General features: G+C 43.2%; 1 protein-coding gene across 3 annotated transcripts in view; it reads left to right on the top strand.

Moving 5' to 3' along the window:
* The window catches only part of NME7 (NME/NM23 family member 7), a 172620-nt gene that overhangs the window by 120866 nt on the left and 29796 nt on the right, over positions 1-21958 (top strand). The gene's annotated exons all lie outside the window — the stretch shown is intronic.

Below are 21958 nucleotides of genomic sequence, written 5' to 3'. Positions count from 1 at the left end.
CCCCCTCCTCCGGCAGCTGGGTGACACAGACGACACCTCTGGTTTCCTGCCCTGTTCCAAGAGCAGCGCTAACCTTTTTGTACCCACTGGGTAGCAATGCGCTGTACGGAGGGAAACTGTGGCATGCCTAGGAGTCATAAAAATGTCAGAAAATTCCCACTGTCACCCTGCTCTTGACCCTTTGTAACCCTTTGCTCTTCAAAAGCAACAGTTTCCCCTCGCTAGTTTTGGTTTGTCCATGTCAGGCAAACACTGGTAGTTCAACCCCAAGGAGCACAAACCTCTATAGCTTTTTTGCTGGTCATAAGCATAAAGGAAAGATATGAAGAATAGTATGAGGCCAATATGGCTCCATCAGGAGCTCTTTAATTACCTGAACATCATAAAGGAATCCTACAAAAAGTGGAAACATGGACAAATTTGGCCCGTGTGGGTTTCTTTCCCTTCTCCTCCACCTCTCCTTTTGCAGTCCTTCTGGTGCCCTTGCTTACCACAGATTTATTAATTGTACTGTGGTATTGTCAAGATGCCTCAGTGAAGATCAGGACTCTGTTAAACGGAGTACTGTACGTACATGTAGTAAGAAATGGTTCCTGCCCCCAAAGAGTTTACAGTCTAAATAGACAATACCAACAAATGGTGGGAGAAAGGAAATATTATTTCCATTTTACAGATGGGAAACTGAGTCATCGAGAGATGAAGTGACTTGTCTAAGGTTGCACAGGAGGTCTGTGGTAGGGCTGGGACGTGAACCCACATCTCTCAAGTCTCTGTCCAGTGTGTCTTAACCACAAGACCATCTTTTCTCTTTAATATCCATAGGTATCCATGCTTTTGTCTCCTCCAGCCTGGACTACTGTATATGTTACGCTTAGAACGGCCCTTGAAAACCACCTGGAAGCTTCAGCTTGTGCAGGACGTTGCTGCCTGTTTCCTACGTGTGGTGGGTCACCATGAGCGTATAACACTTGTGCTTTGCACTGGTCATGTGGTTTCTCAGTGCAATTCAAGGTGCCGGTTGTGTTCTCTAAAGCCCTAAATGGTCAGGGGGACGGCTTCCTGAGAGTCTGCATCTCCTCTCATGTCCCATCGTGAATGGTTAAGAATGGCTGGGGAATTCTTACTTTTGGCCCCTGAGTGTAAACTCTAGAGGACAGCCAGCATATTTAGCTGAATGCCCACATCTGTGAAACTTCCTACTTCCTGCCTTTTTTCAGCACCTGAGTTTGGAAGGCTTCAGGGCACACTACAGGGAGCACTCATGTAACCAATCCTTTTGTGCCTAAACGAGTCACTGCTGAGGATTTGATCTGGTAGTGGGTGGCCAGTGTAGGGTGACCAGACAGCAAATGTGAAAAATCAGGATGGGGATGGAGGGTAATAGAAGCCTATATAAGAAAAAGCCCCCAAAATCAGGACTGTCCCTATAAAATCGGGACAGCTGGTCACCCTAGGCCAATGGGCCTATGGTCCAGTGGTTTTCTGACTGCTTTGTTGTACAACTGAGTTATCATAGAAGAGAATCAGACTGACTATAATTACGGTACAGCAATGCCTTCTAAAAGGACATTTGTGAAATGATTAGGCCTCATTGTCTACAAGAGGAAAACATTCAGAGGAAGATCTATACCAGGAAAAAAAATAAATTTCAGTGTATATGAGCACGTTCCAAAATCAGGAAGTGTAGTTACTTCTTAAAAGGACTTGTTTTCCACAATAGAATGTCAGTTACTTGGTTCCATTTTCCAAAGCAAGAAATGTTTTGTTTTGTTTTTTAAACTCTGATATAAAAATTTAGGCTTTATTGTATCATTTAAAAAATATGTATTAGGAAGATATTCATAAATTGAGTGAAGTTTAAAAAGAAATTTAACATTCGTATTTCAGAAAAGTAGGAAGAGGCCCATGACTGTTCAAGAAGGCCTGGTTAAAGGATTAGAAAGCATGCCTTATAGCCAGTGGCGGATTAGCCACTGGGTCAACGGGGCCCGTGCCCAGGGGCTCCAGCCAACTGGGGGGCCCTGGAACAATGGGCACCCCCACACCCGACATGCTCTGCCCACCCTTTCCAGGGAGCGGGGTTGGGGCTTGGAGGCTTACTGGTCTTGCCCTGCTCTGCCTGCCCACCCGGCACTCCAGCTGGGGATTGGGGTCAGGGCACAGGGGGCTTGCCCGGCTCTGCCTGCCTGCGCGGCGCTCTAGCCAGGAAGCAGGGTCGGGATGCGGGGGAAGTAGTACCAGGCGGGCAGAGCAGGACAAGCGCCCGCGCCCTGACCCTGCTCCACGGCAAGAGTGCCAGGCGGGCAGAGGGGGACAAGGCCCTGCTCCCCAACCCTGTTCAGCGGGACACGGCCCCATGCCCTGACCCCATTTTCCCAGCAGGAGTGTGGGGGGGACTGCAGGCGGAAGGGGTGGGGAGGGGCCCCACAAAACCCCAATCAAAGAGCTCAATCTATTTAGTTTAACAAAGAGAAGGTTAAGGGATGACTTGATTGTATTTTATAAGTATTAGGGATGTAAATATCCATTAAAAAAGTTAACTGTTTAAATGATTAAAATTATGTCATTTAAATGGTTAACCAATGAAAGGGAGACGGGGCTGGGGCCTGCATAGCTGGGGCTGCTCCGGTCAGCTGGGCTGGGGCTGCTCCGGCCAGCCAGTCTGGGCTGGGAGCTAACGGTTACGGCTGGTTAACCGGTAAGATTAATGCTTACCGGTTAACCAGTTCACCCTTTAGTATTTTACATCCCTAATAAGTATCTACATAGGGAACAGAAATTTAATAATGGGCTCTTCAGTTTAGCAGAGAAAGGTCTAACACGATCTAATGGCTAGAAGTCGAAGCTAGACAAATTCAGAATGGAAATAAGGCATGAATGTTTAATGTTGGGAGTAATTAACCATTCTCCATAACTGACACATTTTTAAATCAAGATAGCGTGCTTTTCTAAGAGAGAGGGTCTGAGAATTATTTTGGGGAAGTTCTATGATCTGTGTTATACCGGAGGTCGGACTAGATGATCATGATGGTTCTTTGTGGCCTTAGAATCTATGAATCTGTGAACAAAATCAATGAAATGTAACAGCAGCAAAGAGGTAGCTACTCTACAGAGTTAGAAGGATGGGTTAAAATGTTAATTAAAATGCTGATTTATACAGAACACAAAGCATGGATCTACAGCCTCGATATCACCTAGAAAGGAAAGAGGTTAGCAGTATAGTTTCTATCACCCAAATTAAAAAAAAAATGTACACATTTGCTCATGAGAAATTATAGTACTTTGAGAAGGTACTTGATATTTTCTCAGTAAAGTTGTTCTGTTTAAGTGCCATCCAGAAAACCTTTTCACAGAGAGTTTGGGGAGGGGAAAGGAGCAAAGGGGGTGAGAGCAAAAGGAAGTTTTCAGTGGTGGTGTGCGTTTTCAGTGACTAGGGAAGCAAGGGGCTAGAACAAAAACTCGGTTTTGGAGCTGGTGGATGGCAGCTGGGGAATTTGAACTCTGCGCTGGGACTGGAGTTAGATTTCCCTGCTGGCTGTTTGGCTGTTTATATATGGCCTCTAGAAGAGTAGGGCCTTTTGTTGCTAGGTAGGCCTAAGGCTGTCACTTCACTTTTATCCTCTTTGTGCCTCAGTTTCCCCATCCGTAAAATAGTCACTGCTTACACGTGGGTGTTGTGGTGATTAGTTAATATTTTTACAACATTTCTAAGATGTAAAATGCTACAGAAGTACCAGGCTTTATTGTTCTTTTCTCTTATCCTTCTCGAACAGTCTTCTCATATGCATAAAAAAAACAAAAAATTTGGTATAGCATATACTATCAAGTAGCCTAGATCAGGCCTGTGTTTCTCGCTTCCTGCATACTGCTTAGTGGCTGAAAGCTTTTCAGTTTGTGCTTCACAATGCACTTGAAGTGGTGTGTGCCAATGCACACCCTCTTATGGAATATTGTTTCAGTGATAGACCCTGGTAGAATGCCAGTGTGCAGCAGGTTTAAGAGGAATTTAAGATAGCTGTGGGAAATTGTAATCTAAATTCCTTTACTTTCAGAATTTAAAATCTCAACCTTAATTTTGCATTAACAGTTTGTGTTTTCACAGAGATGGGTAACAGTTGGGAATTGGCTAAAGGGAAAAGGAGGAACAGGTTGTGCTGAAAGGTGAATTATCGGACTAGAGAGAGGTTACTAGCAAAGTTACTCAAGGATCTGTCTTGGGACCAATCTTAGTCAATATTTTTATGAATGACCTTGGCACAACAAGTAGCAGTGTGCTAATGAAATTTGCTAATGGTACAAAGGTGGGAGGCATCAATAGAGGCAGGGGCGGCTCTAGCCCCAAGCATGGCAGCATGCCGCGGAGGGCGGTCTGCCAGTCACTGGTCCCGCAGCTCCAGTAGACCTCCCGCAGACGTGCCTGCGGACAGTCGGATGGTCCCGCGGCTCCGGTGGACCTCTCGCAGGCGTGTCTGCAGTTGCTCCACCAAAGCCACGGGACCAGTGGACCCTCCGCAGGCACGCCTGCGGGAGGTCCACCAGAGCCGCCTGCCGCCCTCCCAGCGACTGGCAGAGCGCCCCCCGCAGCATGCCGCCCCAAGCACACGCTTGGCGTGCTAGGGCCTGGAGCCGCCCCTGAAGAGAGGAGGATCAGAATATTTTACTGGAAGATCTGGGTGGCCTTGAAGACTAGAGCGACAGATATCAGATGAAATTTAATATTACGAATTGTAAGGTCATGTACTTAGTCTGATAAGAATGTCTGCTACAAGCTGTGGCTTTATCAGTTGGAAGTGACAGAGGAGGAGAAAGTCCTGGGTATGTGGGTTGGTCACAGATGACCAGTGAGATGTGGCTATGAAAAAGGCAAATGTGATCCTAGAATGTATTAGGCGAGGCATTACCAGTAGAGAGAAGAAGCATTAATGCCCTTGTACAAGGCACTAGTAAGACCTTATTTGGAATACTATATGCCAGTGGTTCTCAACCAGGAGTACGTGTACCCCTGAGGGTAAGCAGAGGTCTCCCAGGGATACATCAACTCATCTTGTTGTTTGCTTAGTTTTACAACAGGCTACATAAAAAGCTCTAGCAAAGTCAGTACAAACTAAAATTTCATACAGACAATGACTTGTTTATACTGCTCTATATACTATACACTGAAATGCAAGTACAATATTTACATTCCAATCAATTTATTTTATGACTATATAGTAAAAATGAGAAAGTGAGCAATTTTTCAAAAATAGTGTGCTGTGACACTTTTTTGTATTTTTATGTCTGATTTTGTAAGCAAGTGGTTTCTAAATGAGGTGAAACTTGGGATACACAAGACAAATTAGTCTCCTGAAAGTAGTCTGGAAAGGTTGAGAGCCACTGGTGTGTGCAATTCCCATGTTCAAGAAAGATGAATTGAAACTGGTACTACAGGTGCAGAGAAGCACTACTAGGATGATCAAGGAAATGAAGGGCCTATTTTATGAGATTAGATTGGAAGAGCTTGGCTTGTTTAGTCTCGGGGGTGGGGGAGAAGACCCGGAGGGATATGATTGCTCTCTGTAAATACATTAGGGTGGTAAATACCAGGGAGGGTGAAGAGTATTTAAGCTTAACGGACAATATTTTCATAAGAACAAATGAATGCAAACTGGCTATGAACAAATTCAGGCTGAAAATTAGAAGGTTTCTAGCCATCGGAAGGGTGAGATTCTGGAACAGCCACCCAGTAGGAGTTGTGGGGGAAAACAACTTAATTAGTTTTAAGAGAGAGCTGGACAAATCATAGAATCATAGAATTCGAGATCAGAAGGGACCATTATGATCATCTAGTATGAGTGCAATTGTATGACAGGATTGCTTGTAATGCTAGGGGACAAGGCTCAACAGCCCTGGAGCTCACTTCTTGTTTATCTCTTATTTTCCTAAACCTTGTGCTTCAGAGTTTCAGTGAGTCAGTGGCAGGACTCAGGAAGGGGACACCCCCCACCATGTATTCAAGGAGGCTTTTTTCCCTCTCCTTTCAAGCATCAGGCATGGCCACAACTGGAGATGAGGCAGTGTGGGCTGGTGCTCTGAGGTGGCACCAAGTATTCTCTCTCTCAGGTGCTTGGCTGGCTGATTCTTGTTCACATGCTCAGGGTCTAACTTATCACCATATGTGCGGTTCGAAAGGAATTCTCCCCCAGGTCAGATTGCCAGGGACCTTGGGGTTTTTTTGCCTTCCTCTGCAACGTGGTTGTGCAGGTCACTTGCCAGGACCTGGCCGCTCTGCGGGCCGGTATCCCACTTGCTGCTGGGCCCGAGTCCCTCCTGGATCCTGGTGCCCCTTTCAGGCTGGGGTGCTTCCCCCTGGCAGTACCCCCACAGATCTGGATCTCTCCTTCCCGGGGAATCCCCACCCTCTAGCCCCTCCTCACCTCAGTGGCTACTGCCAGTCACCATCTAGCCCCTGTTCACTGGGGCGGACTGCAGTATAATTGCCACTCATCACTGGCAAGGGGGGTTTTGGACCTGCTGCCTCTGCCTGCCCTTGGGCTGTCCTCTGCAACCCCAGTACCATCTTTGGCCTTTAACAAGGCCTGCAGCCTGGGGGGTTTCTAGGCTGGAGCTCCCCAGCTCCTCTGGCCTTCTCCCAGCCCTGCTCCAGTCTTGGTACCCTCTCAGCTTCCAGGCAGCCAGGCCCTTCCTTCTCTACCGCTAGAGAGAGACTCTGTGTGCTCCTGGCCCACTGCCCTCTTATAAGGGCCAGCTGGGCCCTGATTGGTGCATGGCCGCATTTGTGGCTGGTTCCCCAATCAGCCGAGGCTTTCTTCACAGCCGCAGCCCTCTCCAGGGCTGCTTTTAACCCCCTGTTCCTCAGGAGTGGGGCAGCCGCCCCACTACAGGGCTCATTTACTTTGCTCTCATTTTGGTCATTGGGTTTAGTGTGTGGGTATTAGTGGCCTGGGTTATACAGGAGGTCAGGTCAGGCTAGATGATATAATGGTCCCTTCTGCTCTTAAACTCTATTACTCTTAACAACTGAAAGGGAGGATAGTCCTTATGGTTTAAAATACAGGATTGGGAGCAAGGAGATTTGACTTCTATTTTCAGTTCTGTCTCTGACCTTCATGTAGCCTTGGGCAAATTGCTTAGTCTGTGCCTCAGTTTCCACATCTGTTGAATGGGAACAATGACATGACCCACCTGCCAGGGCTGGGAGCATGTCTGTAGCAGATACTATGAAAGTGCAAAGAATTATTAGATCTATTTGAAGGCTAAATACTTAGGCAGTGCAGTTATAAGACAGTATAAAACTACATATGTGACATTTTTATGTGATGTGAAAGATGACCATATAAAATATTAGAATATATAATCATAGAATGTACGACTCTTTCAAGCAACTAAGCTTGTTGTCTTCCTTGTTTAGTATTGATTTGCCTAATGATCACTGCTTACACATCTACAGAGAGACACATTAACATCTAGGAAGGGCAATTATAACTTTTTGATGAAGAAGAAATTTATATCATCAGTTACCCCTTGAAGCAGCACAAGTTAAATTAAAAAAAAAAAATTCATTCAGCCACAGACCATTGTCGGCTAGAGTAGCAAACAGATCAATAACAGGCAGCAGTTACTATGTCATGCTGTCTGTGGAGGCCTGTAATGGAAAGGACATGATTGAATTGCTTAAATGTTATTTAGGGTCAAACATCTGACTCTGTCCTTTCAGTTTTAATTGTGCATATCAGCTATTGCAGATCTAATGAAAAATCTGGTACAGACTGTGCCAAGGCCTATTAGCTAGGTGGTTTAATGATTTCCTTATAAGGGTAAACTTCCAGAGTCAGATTCTTCTCTATGATATTGCCTCTTTGTGCTGATCTGATAATACAATAGTAGAACCATAAAGCCAACAGATTTAGCCAGTTCAGGATTCCCTTCTACCTTAAACACCTCCCTATGCCACTCTCTGCCTGGCCCCTAGTGTAGCGGGCTCATTAGGGGATGTACCCAAAAGGAACAGGATATGACCAGCGCTCCATTGTGCTCCCTGAGTTTGCTCTAAACTACATAGTCACCAGTGTGGTGCAGAACTACCTCCTTTGTGCCCCCTGCCAAAACTGCGTCCAGTGTGTATTGGGTGCAGCTGAGAATCTAGACCCCCAATGTCTAAGTCTAATAGGCATGTATTCAGTGTTCATAATGTTAATTCTGTGACATATTCTACATGCTTCTGAAGGTATCTTCATAAAACCCAGCCAACCAAACAATGAAAGATAAGTACATTGTTTTTTACCTTATGGATATGAAGCTCATAAATGCAGACCTCCACCATCTGGGGATGACCTGCTCAGATATCTTTTTTTTTTCATATGAAAATCATCCTGGACAGACAACAGAGTTTACTATATTAGAACAAAGTGCTTTTAATTAAGAGGTCTCTATAGCAACCACTGTCACTTGAAAATATCTTCTTGTGCAGATTAGAACAGTTAGGGAATTAGTGATGGGATATAGATCCTTTCAATTTCAACTGCTGGTTTGAATGTGCTCTGCCATAGCTTGGCAGCGCCCAAAAGATTTTGCCATGTGTTATCTGTTCGGTGAAATGAGTTGGTTGACTCAGTCCTGTTTCTAATAGACAGATGTGCACACGTGCAAAATCAATCGGGATTTGTTGGCAGTCCCAGCAGAGAGGCCAAAGACTGGTCATGGACATCAAATTCTACTCTAAATCCTAGAGAAGCAGCAAAGAATCCTGTGGCACCTTATAGACTAACAGACGTTTTGCAGCATGAGCTTTTGTGGGTGAATACCCATTTCTTCGGATGCAAGCAGCAATACCGAAGAAGTGGGTATTCACCCACGAAAGCTCATGCTGCAAAACGTCTGTTAGTCTATAAGGTGCCACAGGATTCTTTGCTGCTTCTACAGAACCAGACTAACACGGCTACCCCTCTGATACTTAAATCCTAGAGGTGGATCTTCCAAGTCATGGCTAAGGCACGTTGACAAGGCCACAGCGTAGAGACAGCTGGCACTGCCTCTTTCTGTGCTGTGCTTGTCTCATGCATAGAGATTTATATTCTCCAGAACATTCAGGCCAGAACCTTTCAGGAGCACTAAATCCTCTACATAAATCAGTCTTGCGTGGGATAGTCATTGAACTAGGTTCAGTAGTCATAAAACTGCCGCAATTAGGTATAAAAAGGTATTGCATTGAGCTAAGTGTTAAACCTAACTGAGAAGAGCTGATATTAAGCATATTGTCTGCAGTGAGGGATGAGAGCTCAGAAAACTCTGCTTCCTTGTCTCCCTTCAGAGTCTCTGGTGACTTGTGCGGGGAGACTGGAACTGGGGTCCATCCCCCTTTTTGCTGCTAGAATTCTTTTTCATCCTCCCCCCCAGTTGCTGAAACACCTACCTAGTCTATTTATTTATTTTTCCTATACCGTCCATCACCATGATGGGCATTGTAGCATCCCCATAATAAGGGCCCTGATCCATCCAGCTTCCAAGCACTCCTAATGTTGAATACATTTAAGTAGGTTATAGAAGTCTGCCTGAGGTCTCACAAGCCCCCTCAAAAACCTAGCATCACCTCGGGAAGCTGACTGTGCCAACAGGTAGAAAAGCTCATGATTCCTACCTGTCTGTCTCAACTGCTGGCCTTTCTCCCCCATCTCCACATCACTGGATGCCATGACAGCAGGACTAGCCACTGCCTGTCCTGGGCAGGCTTGTACAGGTTGCTCTGGTGCCCGTGCTGCCATGGGTTCACTGCTTTTGTAATCCAAGCTAGCTAGGTCTAAACTAGCATGGGTATGTCTACATGTGCGGCAGTCGCACCTCTGATTGTAATGTAGACATACCCAAACAGGTTGGCTGGGATGAACCATATCATAGATAACTCTCTTTACACTCAAAATGATAATGATACAAAAGCAGCACATTCTTTACCTGTGTGGAATGAAATACACAATGTGTTAAGCTCTCTGTAGCTAATATAGATCTTTCTAAAATTGAATCATTTGTATAGAATTGTATGGTTTGAGTGCTCGGCCTCAAAAAGGTTAAATATTTTTGGTAGCCTGTCTTGATCTTTAACTCTGCAGCTCCAGAGCTTACTATGCATAAATGGGTTTTTCTAGACTGGGAAGATTAGGTCATGTTTCACAGTGTGCTAGCTGAGATGATGTTAAACAATATTATGCATTTTGTGTAGACACGGCAAATTATATTTAAAAAATGTGGCGAATAGTTGTGGTCACCCCTTTGCTTCCCCTACTAGATGATGACAACCAACTAATGATTTTTTTAACACCACTTGCTTTGTCTAATCTTGGTGCAAAGTCTTTTTAAAAACCATGTTAGCTAACACATTTTGAAACACAATGTCTTTTTACTAGTGTAAACATGGTCTTGGTAAGATCAGAGAAGCTTTTTTCTTTTTGGCCACATCTCCAATAGGGGAAAAGTAGTGTTTTTGGCACATTAGCTAAATGCATGTTAACATCCTAGAGTAGACAAAGCAAGTTGTAGTTTAAAACTTGTTGGTGCTAGCTCCTTCTAGGCTTGACCCCTGCCAGCTCACATGTTAAAAATACTGCTTTCCCTGTCTATGCTGGGGTTTTAACACGCTTTAAAGCCACACTTTTTTTCCCCAGCAAAGACATGGCTTTCGTGAGTAAGGCACAGGACTAGGAGTCAGGAGATCTGTGTTCTATTCTGTTCCTGGCTCTACCTACAGACTCATTGTTTGATTTGGACAAATATATCAATCTCTCTATCCTAGATTTCCCCATCTGTAAAATAGGACTTCCCTGCCTATCAGTGGTGTTTTTGAGGTTAAATTCATTAGTGTCTATACAGCATTATGTGAGATCCATTTATAGAATGTGCTTTAGAAGTGCACTCGGTATCTGGGTTAATTTCTGTCTAAGATGTTTGTTTCTTTGCTTGGCTTGTGTTGAATTTTGGAAAAATGGGGAGGCTATGCTCTATGAGTTGAGACAGGGATATTTTTTGAATGATTAAAAGCCCGAACCCTGAGAGAGCGTTTTACCAAAATAAAGTCTCTTGTGATACCAGTCCTCCCACAGAGAAAGGGAGCAGTGTTTTTTCAGAAGATAAGGGAAGTGCTGCAGTCACAGTGTCTAGAAGGGGAAAAGATATTGCAAAGCAGTGAACTACTGTCTCCCTTCTCTTCAGTTCCTCAGCTAAAGATAGATGGCTGGTCACAATGACCTTGTATTTACATAGCAACTTTCATCTAAATAGATTCCAAAGCACCTCACAATCTTCTGATTCTGTAATTTGTTTACAAACAGAAATGGCTTTATCCATCACTGAAATGCTCCCTGCTCTGAGTTGGAACACCGCAGATGTGCAGTGTTGGTGGTGTTTAGGTCAGGAAGTGAAGAGGAATATCTAGCTGAAAGTGCAAGGAGAGTGTAAGAAAGCAGAATGTAATTAACTCTGTTAGGACTGTAGGGCTAGCTGCCTTATCTTTCCATAAGTGCCACAGGAGATCTGTAGTAAGGGTCAGCAGTGGCTGTGGGTAAGAGTCAATTATGATTGCCCCAAAAAGTTTCATACAGTGGTTTACCTCTGTCAGTCACTCAGAGGTGGGGGAGGGATAGCTCAGTGGTTTGAGTTCAATCCTTGAGGGGGTCACTTAGGGAACTGGGGTAAAAATCTGCCTGGGGATTGGTCCTGCTTTGAGCAGGGGGTTGGACTAAATGACCTCCTGAGGTCCCTTCCAACCCTGACATTCTATGATAATTATTTGCTTGTATAGGGCTCAGTGCTGGGCTGTACTGAGCATTTTCCAACACCCTTGAAATCAATAGGACTAGAGAGTGGCATGATCAGGTGCATATAGCACCTTCCGCGTTTGTCATTTGTGTTGCTCAGAATCTGTTGGGGGCGGGTTTCCAGAACAGTGCCCTGGTTACTGTAAGATGCTGAGTTGTAGTTAACGCTCAGAATGTCTGTTGCCAGTGAGGAATACTGTTTGACTGTTGTTATGTATATGTGTAGTTTGTAAGCACCCCAGCCATGGACTAGGATCCCATTGTGCTAGGTGCTGTACAAACACAAAACAAAAAAACAGTCCCTGCCCCAAAGAGCTTGCAGTCAAAGTATAAGCGAGAGATAACAGATGGATACAGACAGACAAAAGTACAAGTAAACAATGAGACAATACTGGTCAGCATGATAGGCAGTCGTCTCTGCAACCAGCAGCCTAGCCATTGTCAAGTTTTTTTTTACAAGCATCACAGAAAACAAGAGCTGTACAGAGGGATTTGAAGGAGGATAATGAGGTAGCTTTGCAGATGTTTCTGTGGAGCACCTCGCAAGTTTGAGGGGCGGTATGGGAAAAAGCACAAAGGTGCTTGTTTGAAAATTTAATGAGTGAGTGATAGAGCAGTTGATAGCCACGCAGAAGAGGGGTTGCAGATCACAGCCTTCTTCATATACCCTTTATTAGTGTGGATTTGAAATACCCCGAAGAGGCAGGTCTGTGAGGAACTGTCACTCGTGCTGTAGACCGCTCTGGGGGAAGCTCACCCACTCTGTATAGGACTCCCAGCTGCAGTGGAACCACAAGAACTGGCTAGGATATGGAATGTGATTTAAAACCAATCTACACAGGTTCCTTGGAAGCTGCAGCTGGCTTCCTAGACAACTGCTTGTGACCTAGCTATATGCTTGCATTGTTTAAGGGCGTGATGGGATTGTTCCCAGTGGAAGAATTGGGACAGAGTACATATGGGCTGAGTTTCCCTAGTGGGGTTTGCATACCACATCACATACTGTGCCATTGTAATAACACAAGAAATGCATACTACTGCTGTCTGAGAGTCTCTCCAGTCTCTTCTGCTTAGGTTACATTGTCAGTGGCTTAGAAGGGCAGAAATATGTCGCAAGCTGAGCCAGCTACCCTTCTGTATCAGAAAGAAGCAGGTGATCTCTGGTTTTCCATCCTTTCACCTCTGCTGTAGCTGACGGCAGCAAGCACGAGCAGCTGCAATACCAGGTTTCACTCTGTAGCATCAGTCTCATTATCTCTGAAACCATCAATTAAACAAAGACATTTAAAAAGCTGGATATGAAATGAGTGACTCAATAAACACGCTGTCGATGAATAATTTAGGGTGTTTCTCACTGCTCTGCTCAGCATATGCTCACATTCTCCTTTCTACTGCAAGGCAACCTGAGCAGAATTTTTAGCAGTTTCGTTTACTTATAGTCTGAGAAGATGTACGGTAACCAAACACTGGATTGTTTTTTAAAAACTGAAATGGTTGAGTGCACAGAACAGCACTGTGATAGGGAGCAAGGGAGGGAAAGCCCACACGAAGCCCCTCTGTGCAGACTCTGGATGGAATGGTTTTGGGAGATGCCCAGATGGAATTGAGGGGCTCTCTGTGCCAGGGAGGGGACTGGGCAGACACCTGATCTGAAATCTGCTCAGGAATTAAAGCAACATTAACCCAGAGAGCAAGGACAGTTGAGGAACTGGGTAGGGATTTAGGAGACCTAGGCTCATTTTCCAGTTTTGTCACACATCCCTGGGTAACCTTAGGCAAGTTACTTAATCTCCCTGTGCCTCAGTTCTCGCTCTGAAAATGGAGATGATGCTCTTTTCTCCCACTCTGTCTGTTGTGTCAAGATGGGTTGTAAGCTCGTAGGGCAAGGACTGTCTCTTAATATACATGTACAGCACCTAACACAATGGGATCCTGATCTCAGTTGAGGCTTTTAAAGAACTACTGTAATACAAATAGTAATGTTTCCACCCCATGGCTTCTGCACCCCTTTCAGAAAGGAGCAGTGCACTGCCATGTGGAAAGCAGCCAATACCTTCGTTATTCCAAAGGAAGACTTATTGCTAGATAAGAGAAGAAGGGTATCTCTGGGGGTGGCCCAGAATCAGTGAGATGGATCTCTGGCATCATCCCCAGGATATGTACATTGCGCACCTCAGCAAGGCTGCAAACTCCCTTTGAAGGGAGTAAGGTGGCTTAGCTAGGTAAATCTTGTAGAATTTTGTGGTAGTTCTTTCCTCTTCTGCATTTCTTTCTTTCTTTGTTCATGTGTGTGATGGGAGAATCGAAGCCAGAAATGACCAGACGTAACTTTCATCATCTTGGACCCTGCTATCTTTGTACACTGGGCAAACTCTGAATTTTCCCAGCATGAGTAAAGTTTGTGGTGATTTCAGGAACAGCGTCTTTGAACTTAACTGTACGTGCGCACGCATGTGTGTACAATGAAGCAGTTTTATCTGAACTGTTTTTGTGAGTGTAAATTGCTTTTCTCTTTCTCCTAAAATTCAGGAGGAAGAAATACCTGCCCCATTTGTTCTGCTGGGGTAATATTCAGTCAGAATGCTTGCAGAGTAATGTTGTGTTTCACCGGTATAGCTCCTTTTATCTGAGGACCTCCAAGTGCTGTACAAGCATTAATCAGTAAAACCCCATAATGTCCCCTGATACATAGGCAAGTATTGTTGTCCACGTTTTACAGGTGGATAAATAAACACACAGGGTGAAATCCTGGGTCCATTGAAGTAAATGGCAAAAATGCCACTGACTTTCACTGGGGCCAGATTTCAGCGATAGAGTTTAAGTGACTTGCTTAAAGTCATCATTGTATGCAAGGTTGTAGCCATGTTGATCCTACGATGTTAGAGAGACAAGGTGGGTGAGATAATATCTTTTATTGGACTAACCTCCGTTGGTCAGAGAGACAAGCTTTTGAGCTGACACAGAGCTCTTTGTCAGATCTCAGGACCCAGACCTGAAGAAGAGCTCCTTTTCAGCTCAAAAGCTTCTCTCTCTCACCAACAGAATAAAAGAGATTACCTCACCCATCTTGTCTTGCTTACAGTCATACATTGAGTCAAAACAGATCTGGGAATGGAACTCAAATAAAGCAACTAATCTATTTTTTGAAGACTGTGAGTACACGAAGCTTGGCTACCTCTTTTTTTTTTTTTTACACTCTCATATTAATTGCTCTTTGCTGCACACTCCCCTTCCACCTGTCAGCATGTAATTTACACACGTTTTGCAGACCTACTGAATTCCAAATCGAGTTATTTTACCATTTACATGCATTTTCTGACCAACTTACACCTCATACGTAACTTTTCATTTACATCACCACTGAATCTAGCCCAGAAACTTGCATACGAATGACACCTGTTTACCCCAGATCTGAATTTGGCCATTGTTTATGGCAGATGCATTCCTAAATAATGCAATGGAATAACTTTCTGTGAGAAGTCATTTAGGCACCAGCATTGTGCTCAAGTGTAGACCAGAAAAGTCCAGGACAAGTAGAAATGCTGTCTGGGCTAGTAAGTGTGTCAAGTTTCCTGCCCACAGAATAGGAAGTCTGTGGGCGGATTGAGTGATATCAAGCCTGCAGCACCATTCGGCTGCCAGTCAGAGGGAAGGTTGGCTAGAGGGAATGAGTGGGAGTGAAGCAATGAGAATTGAACTGCCTCAGGGAAGAGGAAAAAGAAAAGGCCGAGCTGAAGAGAATAGGCTGTGTAGCAATTTTTCAGAGACTTTGCAAGCTTAGGCAGCAGCTGCTGAGGTTACAATACAGAGCATGGTTTGATTTTAAGTGGGTGAATATAGCTCGCAAAAGGGACGTGGCTTCAATCCGAGTTCAAACGCTGCCTTTTTTTTTAACCAGCAAGGCAAGCAATAGTTGAATTTGTCAACCAAGTCAGAGCAGACTTCGTAGTAAAATAAACTCCAGTTTGATTACTTGCTGCTACTGCTGCCAAACACGATCTGATACATTTTTTACTGCCTTGCAATTGCATACTTGGCTGCTGCTCCCTGGGCCAGGCAATTTAATTTGCAAATCAATCCTTGACTCACACATTGCTTTAAACACACAACTATATGTGCACAGAGTTGGTTGATTTAAAAAAAAATGAAAAATGTCTGGAACATGTCAAACCACCTCGGCTGGGTGTTTTGGAGCTTAAAAAAATTAACTTGAATCAGTGGAGGGCAATACTGAGGGCCTAAAGCCAAGTAAGTTTAATATGCACGGGATAGGAGATTATGCTAAAGAATATAAGGAACTTAGATATAAACTCTCATTCCATTTATGATAATCTACATATCAGTTGGCTACATGTCAAAACAATTAAAAGTTTTTACTGCAATTTTCAGAAAGCACAGGAAATTTTCTGGTAAGACTTGGAAGTGGGTATTAGACCTTTAGTATTGATTCCCTATCTGTATTTGACCTCTCTGCTGCTCACGTGGAGTGCATGTAAACAGAAAATGCGTCACTTTGTCAACAAGCTCTTATTACTAATTACTTCATAAAATAAAGGAAGAGAACCAAGTGTTTAACATGGAGCCTGATTTCAGGTTTTCGGACTTCTGAAATATTCTTCAACTGACAGGCCAGAGCTGAAGCATCTTGGAGCAACTACGCTAACACCCAAACAAATGAAAGACTTTATAAAGACAACAAATTAGTCTCCTTGGGAAGTATCTCAGGAATACAAACAGAAAGCTTATCGCTTACAGTTGCTGATGGCTAAATTGACGTCAGATCTGTGCAGATTGGGAAACCTTAGGCTCTGCTTACGTAGCAGATGGTATAACCCTGTGGAATAAAAACCAGTTTAGGCATGATAGTGATCACAATAGAAGAGCATATCTCAAAACTGGTTGACCTGAATTTAGAAGGAGCAGAGGTGGATATGGGCTGCTCAAATGGCATGCAGGGCGAGTTCAGACAAACTACTCCTCATGGTGTCGTGCATTGCATCAGTCGTAAGCATTAACTTGGTATTCTGTGACTTGGAAAGGGTTATCTTTATCTTAAAATGTGACCTTATTTTCAAAGACATTTCAAGTTGATCTATTTAAGTCCCAAAAGATGACAGGAACTTCAAGCTCTTTCAAAGATTATGAGGCCAAAAGAGACCACTGATCATCTAGTCTGACCTGAAGTATAATACATGAATTAATTCTATTCCTTGCTGAGACTTTTGAGGCAACAAGGAGTGGTGTCTAGAGCAATGAAGACTATGGTCAAAAATTATCATTTGGAATATATTGCAGAAACTAAGTCAGGATGTTGCCACTTGAGATAGGGCCATTCTTAAAGAGATCAAGACAGGCATATTTGTGGGCATGGTGTTTTTCATGATGGACTTAATCACCATTGATACTGAAGTCACTTGCTTTTCAAGGAGATGATCTCCTGAGTTTTTAAACTTTACAAAAGCTAGAAAGTCTATTCTGGAGCTCATGGCATTGAAAGACAATTGTGGTCATTGTGTCTTCTTAATTATCCTTGTGGGTGGCAAAGTTGAAGGGGCAACCATTTCCATATCATTAGGGGCAAAGCGGTGAAAAATTAGATCTACAACTAGGCTTGGAAGGATTAGATTTTTTAGTCAATGTTGGTAAATGTTAATTTCACTGTACACATACAAACCAATGACAACTATTTCTATCAATGACAGATAGGCAAAGTAGGATAAATGCTGCTTGAGAACTTAGAGTTTGATTTCGAGTATTTGTTTTGTATATTTTGCGTATGATGTTGGCAATTTGTCTTTTAATGGTTATAAAGCTTTAATGTTTTGAATCTTGATGTTAAATAATTGTTTGACCCCCCCCCATAATTTCCTATAACTGTGAAATTTTAAAACAATCAAAACAGAAAAAATGCTTAAAGAAACATTTATATCTGTCAACGCATTTTAAAAAATTCAAATTGAATTCTGCCCATCTTATCTGTAAACCTGACATTGAGATTGAACAAATTGGTGCTTGGTTCACCAGGGTATTGGAACCACCATTCGCCAGGAGTGAAACCGCATGATGGCCTGATTATTTTAAAAAAGGACCCTTTATGGATAGACCACTTTATACAGATCTTGAATGAGAAGGAAAAGATAAGTGCCTGATGTCAGTGGCTGCCTCTAGAATTACACTTAAGGACCATCTCATGTCCACAACAAATGGCAGTACACATGCACGTTTAACAATCCTTTTAACCACCTGCCTTTCTGGCTACATTGGGCTAGCTCATCTGTACTGAATGCTTAATCTGCTTGGAATCTGCATTATGGCTGGAACACTTTGTCTGACACTTGTTACAATTCTGAATTTTTAAAAAAATGCTTCCTCCATTCTTAACTACAAAGCCATTTAACCTGAAGTGTTGAAGCAAAAGTAACCAGCCCTCTCATCATAAAGATTTTTATTGTTTTCAGTCTGTTTTTGACAATTATCACTACTAAAGGCAAGAGGAAAAATGCAAAATCTGCCTTCCGTAATGCCCAATGCTCATCAAGGAGAAATGAGTCCATAGAATTTGCAAATTATTCCACATGGGCAAGGTTACTCCTGCACAGTGAAAAGACATATATATGTATATAATGGAGAGAATATGAAAATAGGCATATATAGCGTGTAAAATATAAACTCTGAGAACTGAAATAAATAGAATGCTTTTTGGTTTTCTTAATTAAAAATAAGAGGACCATATACTTGAGTGTCTCTCTTGGTACTAAAGAGGCAATAGAAATGTATTGTATAACAACAAACATAGGAAGCAATAAGCATATACCTTAAGATCTGCACTAAGGACTGTGGCTATGTCTACACTACAGCTTATGTTGACATAACCTGTGTCGTACAGGAGTGTGAATAATCCACCCCCCTGAGCAATGTAATTTACACCGACATAAGTGCCGGTGTGGACCATGCTATGTTGGTGGGAGAGCTTCTCCCACTGACAGAGCTACCACCCCTTGCAGGAGCTGGGGTAACAAAGCTGACAGGAGAACTCTCTCCCATTGGCTTGGAACGTCTGCACTAGCAGTGCTGCCCTGCCGCTGTAAGCTCTGTAGCGGAGCTGTAGCTTGAGTTCTACAGACAATGACCCGTCTGAAATGACACTTAGGAAGTATCCTCAGGATTTCCAATACTTTTTTTAAATGTTTAACTAAAGATCAACTGTTTTTGTGTTGGTTCTTTATACTGTGCCTAGTATACTGGGTCTCTGATCCCAGAGGTGGGTTTTTTGGTGTTTCTGCAATAGACTGAAGAACTAATAATTAAAAGGGAACTGATTCTTTGTTGGTCCCTTGTTTGGCTACTTAGTGCAAATTGTCTTATCTCTGGTCACATATAGTAACTGAAGGCAATAGGAATCTATTTAGATTGCTCAAGAAGTATTCTTTTTATTTTATACTAAACATACAAGGTGACACAAAACTTGACTCAGTGAACTATGATCTAATGCAGGCACAGGAAAATCAGACTTAGTACAATAGGTGCCATGAGTTTGTGAAAGAGATGAGATGAGAGATGTGTTGCAAGCAGCCACTGTGGAAAGCTTCCTGGAGGAAGTTTGGAGAAGGATTGGGAGGTCTCAGGATGCTAAAGGAAAACCAGACTTCCAAGTATAAGAGGCAGTATGGGAGAAGGACAGATGCGAGGCACTTAGAAGGGAGGCTTGGGAAGTGGAGTAGGAAGAAAAGAAAGCTGAGATGTAGGCTACAGCAAGACTCTGCAGGGATGTAAAAGTGAGGACAAGGAGATTGAATTTTATGAAAAAAGTGAGGGGAAAGTGCTGAAGGAATTCAGAGAAAGAAGGGATGTGTTTGGAACAGTGGGAGGGGAAAATGATTTTAAAAGCAGCATTTTAGATAAGCTGGAGGGGAAAAGGTGTGAACATGAAACTTTGACTTTCAAGTCTGCCTCTAAGCTAATTCTTGCTGAAGTGGTAGCTAACATTTTATGGCTACAGAAATATTTGTAATGTCTTTTTAAATTTTACTTGAAAAGACAGAAAGCCTGGAGCTCTCTTCAAGCTTCTAGCAGCCAAATTGTTATCGCTCTCTGCCAACTGGGATCAGCAGTCATTTCAAGCCAGGCTTCACTTAAGTACAAAGCAGATGCAGTAAACTCGCATGTGATTTTTGTACCCTCCTCAATCTCAGGTTATTGGCGATCCCAATACATGATCTGGTATAGGAGGTTTTTATTTCTTAAGAGAATCTCTAGGACTTTACTCATAGGTGTAGTTTGACTTCTATATTTGGGGGGGCAGCTCCAGTCAGGCCAATGGGGCTGTGTGGGGGAGAGAGGGGGCAAATTCTGCATCTGCCCATGGCTTGCAGTTGGGAGGGGGGGCAATGCCTACTCTCAACTACTCCCATGACTTTACTAGGAAGCAAATCCTTGTAAATACCATTGAGATGAAGAGTGTCTTCATCATGTGTTCTCCTGTGTCCACAACTAAAGAGTAAAGCAATAACGACAAGTAAACAATAACCTAACCCTGGCATACACACAGTAACAATGGGAACATGAAGCTTCGCATAAGAAAGTGGTTTGGGCCAGATTCAATCCAGCCATAATATGGCTTAATTGCTTTTCAGATGGGTACATGTTAACTAAATTACCATTAATATTACAGAAGTATGTGCAGGCCTCAGTCAGATTGGGGGTGGTTGGGCTGAATGCCGTCCCTCCTTCAATCTTAGTTCAAGACAAGACATAACAGGTGGATGAAACTGGAGTGTGAAAAGCCAGGGTAAGAGTAGCATGAGCATGTTTTTTCCAGAGACTAGCTGTGTGCACAGTTGATTGGTATGTGTATATTTTGTTGTTAAGACAAATCAGCCATTCAGTAGCAATAGTCTCAGCTCATCACCTACGTGACCCCTCTCAGCTGGTGGTGTTCTGTAGTCATCAAGGTGGAGGACAGGGCAGTGGCATTATGGTGGCTTTTTCAGGGAAGATATTCCATGCCTACGGGATGGAATGGAAGGAAGCTCAAAGGTGTTTGTGGGAGAGACAGACAAGTGGGTGGTCAATCCTGCATTGTTGGCAGAGCAAAGGGGACAAATGACAACACAATAAGATAATAGAGCAGGTAGGTATGGCTGGGCTACATTGTGAGAGGCCTTGAAGGTAAGGGCAAGAAACTTTTATTTGGTATGGTTGAGACAGGACTCATATGAGGTCGGAGGGATTGACATGGTCAGAGCAATGGGACAGGTAGATGATCTCAGCAGCAAAGCTTTGAATGGACTAGAGTGGGGCACGGTTGCAGGAGTCATGATGTGAGATGAGCGCCTGAATAAGCAATTTGGGGGTGTGGACTGAGAGGAAAGGTGGATCTTTGAAATGTTATGAAGGAAGAAAGGGCAAGATTTAGATATAGCCTGAATATGTTGGTGTCTGGGGTTATGGAGCTGAATGATAAGGAGGAATATAGATGATGGTGTCCACAGTGACAGAGAAAAGAGGAAGGGTCTTGAGGGTGGATCAGGAGCTCAGTTTTGACCATGTCAAATTTAAAGTGAAAATCTGCTTCTTCAGGTTGGAGGAGAGCTAGTGTAGCACTCTGCATTAGCTAAGTGTGTGTGATCGTGTTTCATCTCTAGTGACTCGTCCATCTAGTGGATAAGAGCTTGCTACATATGCACAGCTAATTCCATTAGTTCAAGTGTTAGGTGCTTAGGCACATATTGTGAAAGGTCCTGAGTTCTATCCCTGCTGACAATCCCTGGTGGTTTCATAGTGATAGACTCAAGGAGCTCAGTCTATTTAGCTTAACAAACAGAAGGTTATGGGGTGACTTGATTATAATCTAGACGTATCCACCTAGGGAACAGATATTTAATAATGTACTCTTCAGTCTAGCAGAGAAAGGCATAACATGAGCCAATGGTTGGAAGTTGAAGCTAGACAAATTCAGATTGGGAATAAGGAATAATTTTAACAGTGAGAGTAATTCAGCATTGGGTCATGGTGGATTCTCAGTCACCATTTTTTAATCAAGATTGGATGTTTTTTCTAAAATAAATGATTTAGGAATTATTTTTTGAATGTTCTGTAACTTGTGTTATACAGGAGGTCAGATTAGATGGTCCTTTCTGGTCTTGGAATCTATGAAT

The sequence above is a fragment of the Mauremys reevesii genome, linkage group 1 (genome assembly GCF_016161935.1).
Source record: "Mauremys reevesii isolate NIE-2019 linkage group 1, ASM1616193v1, whole genome shotgun sequence".
In the NCBI taxonomy this organism is placed as follows: Eukaryota; Metazoa; Chordata; order Testudines; family Geoemydidae; genus Mauremys; species Mauremys reevesii.
The sequence above is the reverse complement of the archived record's forward strand: the minus strand, read 5'-3'. Positions and strand labels throughout refer to the sequence as shown.